The sequence below is a fragment of the Gossypium arboreum genome, chromosome 2 (assembly GCF_025698485.1).
Source record: "Gossypium arboreum isolate Shixiya-1 chromosome 2, ASM2569848v2, whole genome shotgun sequence".
Lineage (NCBI taxonomy): Eukaryota > Viridiplantae > Streptophyta > Magnoliopsida > Malvales > Malvaceae > Gossypium > Gossypium arboreum.
The window spans coordinates 72124482-72137659 of NC_069071.1; positions in this window are offsets into that span (position 1 = coordinate 72124482).

The window sequence follows — 13178 nt, forward strand, 5'->3', positions numbered from 1 at the left end:
GAGAGAGCAAGCATGAACAAATTTTTTTTTGTTTCTCTCTTCTTGGTTGCACTGCAATGGGGTATGCCACTCTCACACACATTTTTTTTCATTCTTTCCTTACCCATGCTTATTTGTTTACTATTTCTCCCTAATGCCCAACAAAACATGTTTCATGACATGTTTGACCCATATTCTTTGTCATGGCGGCCATTACTTGTAGAAAGGGGAATTTGACATGCAAGTCCATTATTTTGCATGCTTGCTTTAATTAGTCATCACCTATTTCCCTATCGTACTTTCAAAGTTCACTACTAAGTCCTTTCTTATAATTTAGCACCTAATTAATAAAAATCGAGACACGAAATATTTACGCATACCAATTCCACATACAATAAGTACGGAATATAACACTTAATTATTCTTGTGACTCGGTTTCGTGGTCCCGAAACCACTCTCCGACTAGGGTCACATTCGGGGTGTCACACTTCAGTCAAATAAGTTTTCAGTTGATCGAAACTTTTCTGACATTTCTCCATCCATTCGAACTTAACATCCTTTTGGAGTAGCTTCGTCATTGGCATGGCTATCGTTGAGAAACTTTTTTACAAATCGTCGGTAATAACCAAGCAAGCCCCAAAAAGCTCGAACCTCGTAATATTTCTGAGGCTTCCAATTAAGTATGGCTGAAATTTTATTCAGTCGACTCGAATACCGATGCGAGATATCACATGACCCAAGAAGCTAACCTCCTCAACCGAACTCACACTTGCTGAACTTAGCATATAACCGCTTATCCCGTAAAATTCGCAACACTATCCTCGGTGTTCAGTGTTCGGTCTCATTTTGCGAATGGACCAAAATGTCATCAATGAAGACAACTACGAACCGATCCAGATATGGTGTGAAGATCCGATTCATCAAATCCATAAATACCGCAGGGGCATTAGTAAGCCCAAACGGCATCACTAGGAACTCGTAGTGACCATATCTCGCTCAAGGCGGGCTTGGGTACGTCCGAATCTCGAATTCAAGAATCGATAATAGCCCGATCTCGGATCTATTTTCGAAAACACCGAGGCTCCTTCGTTGATCGAACAAATCATCGATACTGTGTAACGGATATTTGTTCTTTATCGTCGCTTTATTAAGGCGACGATAGTCGATCTGCAACCTCATGGTTCCATCCTTCTTTTCACAAACAACACCGGCGCACCCCAAGGCGAAAAACTCGGGCGAGCAAAACCTCTATCCACCAATTCTTGCAACTGAGCTTTCAACTCCTTTAATTCCGTTGGTGCCATACGATACGGAGCTATCGAAATTGGAATGGTACCAGGTACCAATTTGATGCCAAACTCTATTTCCCGAACAGGTGGTAAACTCGACAATTCTTCAGGGAAAACATCCGGGTATTCACAAACCACTGGCACAGATTCGGGTTTCTTTTCTCCATACTAAGCTCCTCGGCTTTGCACGCTCGCTCGACAAGAGCCACAAACTCTCGGATTTCCAAAATGCCAACATACAGCTTTATATCATCGTTCAGTCCATCTTCGAAGCGTTTACACATCACAGCTTCTGAAGAAATGCACTTTCAGCAGCATCGCTAAGCCTCGCAAATCTTCGTTCGTAGTCGGTAACCGACATGGAACCTTGCTTAAGATCAAGGAATTCCTTTCGTTTTTGGTCCATAAATCTCTGACTGATATACTTCTTTCGAAATTCAGTTTGGAAGAACTCCCAAGTTACCTGCTCTCTAGACACCACAGAAGTCAGAGTACTCCACCAATAGTAGGCGGAATCGCGTAGCAAGGAGATAGTACACTTTAAGCATTCATCGGTGTACATGATAACTCATCGAGCACCGGATAGTGTTGTCCAACCAAAATTCAGCTTGCTCGGCATCGTCGCTATCCGTAGCTTTAAATTCAGTAGCCCCATGTTTTCGAATTCTGTCGACTGGGGGCTTACTTGACCTTACTTGGTCAGTTACCGGAGGTATTGTAGGTGCGGAGGTTGCATTAGTCGGGAATGGAGGTTGTGGAGCATCGTGTTAGTTCGAATGTATTGGTTAAACCAATCATTCATCACACTATAAAAGGCTTGCTTAGCCTCATCATTCGGATTGCTGGCAATAGGTTGAGAGTCCATGGCGCTGTCCCTTGTCGCGGAGCAGGCGCCACACTCTCCACATCATCAGCTATTGCTCGGTTGGGATCGGGATCCATTGCTATAAACAAACACAAACTCAAATTGTCAGAAATCACCACACTATCAATTTGTCACTTAATGGCATGTATAGCTAGACCCCAAACATATCACGGTAGTCCTAGGATCGACTAAACCGTGGCTCTGGTACCAATAAAATTGTAACACCCCGAACCCGAGACCGTTGCCGGTGTCAGACACGAGGGGTTAACGAGACAAATCCTCTTAAAGTGCCGACCAATTTGGCCTTTCCAGACAGGCTGGAAAACTGCGTCGCTGTCGCCTTAAAAAGCATATCTCGAGTTTCACAACTCGAAAACTGATTCCGTAAATTTTACCTGAATTTATACTCATATATCCATCCATGGATTTATTTCTAGAATTTTTGGTCGGGCCAATTGGTACAGTTTATTAGTTAAAGTCGCCCATGTTACAGGGGTCGACTACACTGACCTTCGCGCGTTACAACTTGAATATCTTTCTGTACAGGGTTTCAATACTGATACTGTTTATTTCCAATGAAACTAGACTCAAAAAGGAATCTGCACATATAAGGCATGACTTCTAATTCATTCTGGATAATTTATGGCAAATTTTCAAAGTCTCGACAGGGGACCCAGAAATAGTTCTGGCCCTGTCTCACGAGAACTTTAATATCTCTCGGTATACTGATCATATGATCGTTTCGTTACTTTCATATGAAAATAGACTCGTCAAGGTTCGATCACATAATTTATTCACTATTTAAAACCATTCCTACAAATTTTGGTGATTTTTCACATCCATGTCACTGCAGCTGGCAGCCTCTGTTTTTAAGGTAGGCTTTACCTATATTGTAGTTCCCAGGGACCAACTATAGTCTAGTCATACTTAGGTCCACATATGATCATATTTAGCCATTCCAATGGCTGATCATGTGACCAACCCTCTCATTCCAAACCATAATCACATCATGAAACCAAATATAATTACAAACCACATATGGTCAAATTCCATACTCCACTTTTACGAACCATTTTCGCATGGCCGTACACATATACATCACAAGTACTTAAAAATAACCGAGGGTAGTCCTATACATGCCATATCCAAAACTCAACTAAAGGAGTACCAAAAAGGGCTTTGATAGTGTGGTTGACTTCAACTTCTATGATCCCGCATCCGATCGCTAACGAGCAAAATCTATAAACAGAGAAACAAAGAAACGGAGTAAGCAATTTATGCTTAGTAAGTTTCGAGCCATAATATACACACAACCAAAGCATAGCATTCAAGTAGCTAAACAATAATTCATATGCACAATTTCTCAAAGACATGCTTACTTCACAATCCCAACTCTTATATTCATACACAAATAACGGCGCCGATAACTCGTTTATCATTGGAGCAAATATTCATACGCACTTACTCCTAGTGTGCAAAGCACTCACAACACATACCTTGTTGTTGGGAATTTCACAAGTGCATTAACTGAAAATTTTCCAGCAAGCTTATAATTTTCAAATAACATACCTTCGGAGTTTAACCGGATATAGCTACTCGTTCAAACGCCTTGGGACATAGCCCGGTTATGGTAACCCGCACAAATGCCTTGGGACTTAACCGGATATCACAACTCGCACAATTGCCTTGGGCTTAGCCCGATATCATAGCTCGCACCATTGCCTTGGGCTTAGCCCGACATCACAACTCGCACAATTGCCTTGGGCTTAGCCCGATATCTGGTCGCACATTCATACACATCTTTGTTTCAATTTCATAACAAACTTTTATGCACAATTTACTTAATCAAGAATATCATTTCGGCTCAATGGCCACATACAAGGGCACAATTTCGATTGCTTATTACTTTGTTCAATCGAATCAAAATCTAAGTTTCGTGCTCGAAAACTTACCTCGGATGTTGTCGAGCGATTCGATGGCTATTCGACTACTTTTTCCTTCCCTTTATCGGATTTGGTCCCCTTTGCTCTTGAGCTTAATTTAGCAAATAAATTGATTCAATCATTTGAGTATCAAAAGAGGAACTCAAGGCACTTAGCCCACATATATTCACTAGACATTAAAGTCACATAAGTACGAATTCATGAATCGACTCAACACACAAAGCCTTCAACATGCTTACTCATGGCCGAACAACACAACCTCTTAGGCACTCATTCATGGCCGATCATGCATGTTGATGTTGAGGCCAATTACATGTTTAACACCACACATGAATGGCACACATTTTACTAGCTAATGCTTTACATATTGTAGCTCAATACTTATAATATAGCATCAAGCACTCATATGGCCGATTATACTTAGTCATTCTTGCACTAAATCAACAATAAATTCCAAGATTTTCACATCATATGTGTACTAGGCCGAATGTACTTGCAATTTCACAAACATTCTTCAACAATTTCTTCTTTAAACAAACATATTTATCATTTACTTCATAACCAAATCATCATGTGCAAACATACATACACATATAGGTGCATGGCGAACCTCAAGGTGTTCATAACCATCTAAAACACAAATTTTACCAATCAAGTAACAAGCATAAATCATGCTCATGAATGCATCATGGCGAATACATCACATTCATACCCCTTTCAACTTCGGTCATGGTTAAACAAAGAACTCAATGTCTTACTCAAGATTGCTACAAAGAAATTTCAAGAGTAGTCAATCCATCATTGCATGCATCATTATCAAGCTTCACATTTAGCATGCAATGGCTTTAACACAATATCAACCTTGGCCTAATACCATTTCCATGGCATAACAAGGATTTGAACCATGGCTAACATGAACATCAAGTTAGCAACTAAAACATGCATGAATCTCATGACACAACTTCATACATACCTTAATCTTGATGCAAGTATAGCCAAATCTCCTTCTAGATCTCTTCTAAACCAAAATGGAGCAAAAATCCTATCTTCTTCCTTAGTATTTTCGGCCAAAAGGAGAGAACAAGGATGAACAAAATTTTTCTTTGCTTTTCTTTCACTCACGGCAACAATGGGGAGAATACCACACTCACACACATTTTTTTGTTTCTCTTCCCACCACTAAATTTTTTTTATCATTTCATCACATCATGCATTATCAAAACATGTCATAACATGTTTTTCCTTGCCCATAACTCCTTGTCATGGCCGGCCACTATGCCATCTTTGGGGAATTTGACATGCAAATCCCTTAATTTTGCATGCATTATCAACTAGTCATCACACATTTCCCCATCATACTTTCAAAGTTTACTACTAGGTCCTTTCTAGTGAAATTCACCTTTATAACACTAAATCGAATCATCAAAAATGCCACACACAAATTAACACATATCATAGGCATCAAAATAAATTTTAAATTATTTTTATGCCTCGATTTTGTGGTCCCGAAACCACATCCCGACTAGGGTCAATTTTGGGCTGTCACACGTGTTGTAACACAACGATCAGCCTTGAGTTTCTATGTCTTTGAATGGTATCCTTAACACTCACTAAGTACATTTTCTCACCATTAGGCCTCCTTCGGCCCCTAAGGTCATAAAAAGACTCATTTTAAATTTTTTAATAAATTAAAACTAAAATAAGAAATTAATTAAAACATAATAAAACTGCTTGTATTCAAGCTCCTTAAATTGGAAAACTAGTTTAATATGCTACACCAAATTACGATAGATCAGTTTTTCAAGTGTGAATTGTTCGCGTGTATGTTTGCTATGTGCAAATTGTGTTCGTAAGTATGTCTATAAATTTGATATCCACTTAAGTGTCTTTAATGTCTTACGTAACTGAATATATTGTGTAGGTTAGAGTAATAAGAATATCTCCTCGTAGAGTGATTGTGAATCGTGTAAATGAAGCTTTCAACCCCTATAAAGATAATAAAACTTCATCTACACAAGAGCGACCTCATAAGGAAAACATCTTGTAAAATGGCATAGTGTAATAGCCCGTTTTTGGGTCAAATTGAAACAGTGGTTTTGGAACCACAAATATGAAGTGGAAATATTTATTTTGTTATTTTTTAATGTCTATAGTATGATTGAATGATTATGTGAAAATTTTGTTAAGAAATTTTATCGATTGAGTGTCCAATTTGGCTAGAAGTACTAAGTTGCAATAGGTGCAAAACTTGAGTTCTCTATGTTAAAGGTGCCTAATTGCTATGAATTCTTAAATTAGAGGTTCTTAAATGGTAATTAGACCATTATATTGTAGTATGGACAAAATTGGACATGGTTAGATAAAATTTCAAAGTTTTAACTGAAGGGCATTTTAGTCATTTGGTAAATAAAGACAAAAATTAACAAATAAAAGATGTCATCTTCATCAAATTAGTCCCCCACAGTCGAAAATTGTAAGGAGAAGACATAGCTAGGGCTTTGGCCACTTTCAAGCTCGATTGTAAGTTCGTTCTTGTCCTGTTTTTAATGATTTTTATATTTTTGAGATCGCTGTAACTTGATATAGCTATTTCAAGGACTAATTTGAAAGAAAGGTGAAGTTTAAAATTTTTTCCATGTTGAACATGTATGTATTTTGATGTTTGATGGTAGAAAATGCATGTTTGTTTTTTGTTAAACGACTTTGTAAAGTGGTTTTCAATAAAAAGAACAAATAGGGACTTATTTGTAAAAGTCTATGAAATGAGTAGAAAAAGGTGAAAAAATGAAAAATGTGGGTTTGAATGAGCATGAAAAAGGTTTGGCTATGCTTAGGTTGTGAGGAAATTGAATGAAATTCGTTTTACGAGCCTAGGGACTAAATTGTAAAAAAGTTAAAATTTTAAGGGCAAAAATGTAATTTTTTTCATAATGTGTTTTTGGGTTGAAATGCATAATGCGATGATTATATAAGTTAAAATTGGTATTATAGATCAAGAAAAACGAAGTTCGAGTCAAGATTGAGGGAAAAACAAAGTAATTGACGAATAGCTCCCTTTGGTTGTTTTTGTAACCGAGGTAAGTTCATTTGTTAAATAAGCTTTAATATGATTGTATTTAAATGCTTTACTATTGCATGAACTGTATGATTGATTGTGTGGACGAGTTTAACTCTACAGACGAGTTCGACGAAGATTCGATAAGCAAGAAATCCTATTTGAACCTTAGGAATAGATTCGGATACAAGTGACATGTCACTAGGGTTACTATGTGTTATGTGATTATGTGATCTAGGTGCTAATCTCGTACGTCCTACCGGTGGCTGAGTATACTGGCATATGTTGAGATTACTTGACGACTTGAGAGAGACTTACCGAGTAGCTACGTCTTGTTGACGACTTGTGTGGCGGTAGTTGATTAGCTCGAGAGCGAGTAATTATGCGATATGAGATTGAGGTAGCATTGGCTACATTTGTGGCACTTAGTGTGCAAGATTCCCAAGTATCCAACATTGTTATTCCGAGTGGTTCACAGGTATGTCAAAGATGAGAATAAGTGTAAATTCATTATGAGATGGTACAGGTATGTACTCGAAGCTTATGATTATTAATTCGTGAAATGACGATTTCAAGGTAAGTTGTGACGGAAGTGAATTATGATCTTGAGAATATGGTAAATTATGTCATCTTATGTTATATTACTTGCATGATTAATTATGGTAAGGTTTCATATTTCTTCATATGAGCTTACTAAGCTATATAGCTTACTCCGTATTATTTTCAATGTTTTATAGTGTCACTAAGCTAGCTTGGGATTGAAAATCATCGGAAGTCGCAGCACACTATTAAATGTCCTTTGGTTACTGATAATTTTAAAACATTTTGAGAGTATGGCATGTATAGGGACTTGGTCATTTTGTTATATGTGTCGTTGATTTGGCTAAATGTATTGGCTTATATTTGTTTAAATTGATTTGGTATTTAGCCATGTAATTGGCTTATTTTGGCTAAAATGATTGTAAGCCCATTTATATAAATATATGTGTTAATGCCTTCTTGTTTTTGTGTTTTGTAATGGGTTGCTATGTGTTTATTATGGTTAAATAACTTCTTGTGAAATGGATGAGATACATCATTTGGTGTGCCAGGAAATCTAAGTAGAATTATGCATGATGAAAGTATTCAGGTTGATACTTGTGAATGTTAGTTAGGTATGAATTGAATTGGTAAATTATACTATAGTAAATATGTTAAGTGTTGGTAATGAATGATATGATTTAGCCTTGATTATGAATGTTTTGGTTGCTTAAACATGCCATGGATTATGCCATTGAACTTATGTCGGTGTAGGTGTAAATGAGGGTGACAAATGGCTTGGTAGATAGCCTTTATTTTGTCCACATGGGGAGACACACGGGCTCGTGACTAGGCTGTGTGTGACACACTGGCTCGTGTCTAGGCCGTGTGTGACACACGGTTTGCCCCATGGGCACGTGTTCTGGCCATGTGTCCTCTGCACCTTAATTTTGAGAAACAGAATGCTCAGAATTGAGCACACGAGCGTGTATCTCAGCCGTGTGAGGGACACAACCACAGACACAGGCGTATGTCCCGGCTGTGTGAGGTCTGCACCTATTTTATAAAAATATAATTTACCACACGGCCTGGCACACGGGCGTGTGACTTAGCCGTGTGACATCAATTTGTTCATGCATTGCAAAACAGAGAGTTACACGAGTTAGGGACACGGGTGCGTGTGACCACACAGCCTGCCCACACGGTTGTGTCCCAAGCCACATGGGCGTGTGACCCCTATTCATAGCTAAAATTTTCTAAGTTTTATAAAAATTTCTTGAGTGCTCAGTTTAGTCCCGAACCAGTTCCAAAGCATGTTTTAGGCCTCGTAGGCTAATATTAGGGACTTTTTGGTTGAATGTGAATGGTTTTAATTTGGATGAAAATTTATGACTCAGAATTGTTAGTTTGCTCACTTTATAAATCCTGTAATGCCTCGTATCCTATTTTGGCATTGAATACGAGTAAGGGGTGTTACATTTAGTGGTATCAGAGCTATTATTTAGTTGATTCACGTACTAACGTAGCGTGTGTGAAAGTCTAGCTATGCATGCCATATTTAATTTGTGATAGTGTGACAGCTCTTGACAATTTAAATTGTGTTTTCCTCTAGTAAATGGATCCCAATCGAGAGGTAGCTGACAATGTTGAAAGTAATACGCCGGCTCTCGCTGAAGGGACAGCGCCATCTGAAAGTAGACCAGAAATGATTAGTCAGGGAGGAGAGGCTAGAGAAGCCTTCTTCCAAAGGATGGATGAGTGCTTTTCCGAGTTTGTTCGAACAAATCCGCCTGCCCAACATACTCCACCCTACCTAACCCCCAACTGGTTCCTATAGCTCCTCAAGGTGTAGAATTGGTAAGGCTAAACTAGCCTCCAGTTAATAAGATTGGAAAGCAAGGGGCCAAAGAATTTAGAGCTAATATTGACGATGATCCTGAGAGAGCAGAGTTTTGGCTTGAGAACTCTATTAGGGTATTTGATGAGCTTTCTCACACACCAAATGAGTGCTTAAAATGTGCTATATTACTTTTGAGAGACACAACATATCAGTGATGGAATACTCTAGTATCCGTGGTACCGAGGGAAAGAGTTACATGGAAATTCTTTCAAGATGAGTTCAGAAAGAAACATATCAGTCAGCGGTTCATTGATTAGAAACAGAAAGAGTTTTTAGAGCTGAAACAGGGCTGTATGTCTATGACTGAATATGAACGAGAGTTTGTTAGGCTCAGTAATATGCTCGGGAATGTGTTTCCACCGAGGCCATCATGTGTAAAATATTCAAACATGGTGTGACAGCCCTAATTTGACCCTAGTCGGAAAGTGGTTTCAAGATCACAAAACCGAGTCATAGAAATAATTACATGTTATACTCTGTGTTTATTATATGTGAAAGTGTATGTGTGAAAATTTCATGCTTTGATTTTGTCATTTGAGAGTAAAATTATGAAATAGGACCTATGTGAAAATTTCTGAAAATGCTATAGGCTAAATTGTAGTGGGCAAATAATTTTTAGTGTAAAATGGGAGGATTTGCATGTCAAACTCCCCATTTTATGTGTAGTGGCCGACCATGATGTTGGTGGGAAGCAACATGTGCATTAGATAATAATAATTTAAGACATGAAGTTATGGTACTAATTGATATGTGTCATTTTATGTCATAAAATAAAGACTAAAAAATAACAAAATGATGGAAGGGAAAAGTTTGTCCATCCTTGTTCATGGTAGCCGAAAATAGAAGAGAAAGGAGAGGAAAAGAGCTCTTGAATGTTCAGTCACTTGGGGAAGAAAATCCAAGGTGAGTTCATGGTGCTTTGCTTCTATTTTGATGTTGATGGGTTTTTCTTGTTTCTACCTTAACCCATGAAGCATATTTTTGATTTTTGGTTGTGTTGTGAGCATTCGGTCATGAATGGAAACGAGAGAAATGGTTGTTGTTTCATGTTCTTTTGATAAAAAAAATGGAGAATAGATGAAGTTGAGCCAAGCAAATGAGCATGCATGTGCCTTAGATGCTAGGGGGGGGAATCGGCTAACATGTTGTGTGTATTATGGCCGAATGTGAACTTGGATAATATTGAGTAATGTTGTGCTTTAAAATGATGAAAGGAAGATTATGCTTAAGTGAAGTTTTAGGTATGTGATGATTGATTTGTGATATGTATGTTTAAATAACATGCATGCAAGGTATGTGTGAAAGAGTGAATTGGTAATAAATCTGCTTGGGACAGCAGCAGTAACGTGATTTTGGAAAATCACCATAAATTGTGGGAGATGAGTTAGAAGCTGAATAAATTATGTAATTAAATCTTAATGAGTCTAGTTTCCTATAAAAGAAACTGTGTAAGCAAAATAATTTCCGATGATGAGATATTTGAAGTGATGTGGGACAGGGTCAGAATGACTTCTAGATCCTCTGTTCTGTTTTTATAAAATCATTATAAATTGTACAAAAATGATTATAAGATTAATTTTATATGCTTAGACTCCTTAATGAGTCTAGTTTCAAATGAAATAAACAATAACATTTTTTGAATTCTTTACAATGAGAAATTTGATTCGTAGTGAAGAGTGGTCAGATTAGTCAAGCAGTGAAAGAAGGGAAACTTTAAGAAAAATCTGGTATTTATTGGCCAAACAAAAAATCCTTAAAATTTTATGAGTAAAATATGTATGGGTATATTTTCAGAGAAAATTAACAGAACTTGATTTGGAGTTTCGTAGCTCTAGTTATAAATGATTTAGTGACTGTTGCTCAGGAAGACAGCTTGCAGTGAAATTACGATTATGTAGTAAACATTGACAAAAATTTGTTAATGAGTTGCTTATTGATTTCTTATAAGCTTACTATGATCAGTAGGTGTGAAAGTTGAATATATATATATATATTATATTTTGAAAGTGATGCTTGAATAGTCGAATAATGACTAGTTTAAAATCTTTAAATTTTAAGCTCAAGAGCATAGAGGGGCAAATTCGGATAAGAGAAAAGAGAAAGTAATCGAATAGCCGTTGTAATCATTCGGAAACATTCGAGGTAAGTTCTTAAGTGTTTAAGCTTGATTCCTTTTTATATGCCCAAGAGTTAAATTAATATGGTAAAGGGAATGTAAATTTTATTTAGTTAATGTGTCGAATATGTAATGATTTAAGGCTATAAGCCGATTATGGCTATTATGCTTAAGTTGAATTGGATTTGGAAATTTGATGCACTAAATGAGTGTTACAATGAATAAACTATGTCGTATATGTGCTGGTGGAGATATCACGATTTGTGATTACTAAATACCTAAAGGAAACCATGATGTGTATAAAATTATTATTATTAGTCCTTTGTGATAGCCGAATATGGCTTGGCACTAAAGTGATTAAATGTGAACTTCGAAGAGGTAAACCATTAAAAGTGTGGTGCTATAAGACTATGGGCTAATACGATATGTGGATTCATTCCGTAAAGTAAATTATTCAGGCATGCGATATGTAGTTAGGCATGTTAAATCGATTGGAATTGAATCATGAATGTGAATTGAGAAGCATAGGTAAAAATGCCTATGACATATATGTGAGTAAGGGTAAAACCATCGTAAATTATCGATAAGGATGGGCTATGTGCAGAACCATCTTATAATTGCTAATTTGAAAGGTTGTGTGCGAATCAGTGAGCAATATGTATATATTAGATGAATCATGACCTTTTGGTTCTACTTGAACTAAGTTGCGCGATAAATAATTTATGCATATGGCTTATAGTCGAATGGTCACTATGGGTTAAGTTTGAATGGTGAAATGGAAATGTGATATGTTGAATGAGATGTGTTAATATATGATTAAATATGCATGATATTTGATGTGTATCCGGGCTTAAAGACCCGCAGGCTTCGTGCTGGTAAAATATCCGGGTTGAAACCCGCAGGCTTCGTGCTGGTATTATATCCGGGATAAATCCCATAGGCCTAGTGCTGGTATTATATTCGGGCCTTCGTGCCTAGCAAGCTTCGTGCCGGTGATGTGTATTCGAGCCTTCGTGCCTAGCAGGCTTCGTGCCAGTGATGTGTATTCGGGCCTTCATGCCTAGCAGGCGTAATGCCGGTGAAATGATATGTTATGTGAATTCAGTGTCCTTGTAAGATAAGGGTTTAGCTGAATGCTAAAGATGAAATGATAGTGTATAGTATCATGCTTATATGGCCTAATGGCAAGTATAACATGTTGGTAAATATGCAATGTGCTTTTATAATCAAATGATAAGTTTGAAATGAATGTGAGTGAAATGTTATGCATAAGCTATCAAATGTTAAGTGGGAAAATGAGATGAAAGAAAAGTGTTTGAGATGTATAATTATATATACGTTCGAATGATGTTAGTACTCAATTGATATGAATATGTTATACGGAACTTGTTGATTTGATTATTCGGGCCTTTGAGCTTAGCAGACTATAATGTCGGTAAGATACTATTCGGGCTTTCGAGCCTAGCAGGCTATAAAGCCAGTGAAATGATATCGGGCCTCGAGCTAGCAGGT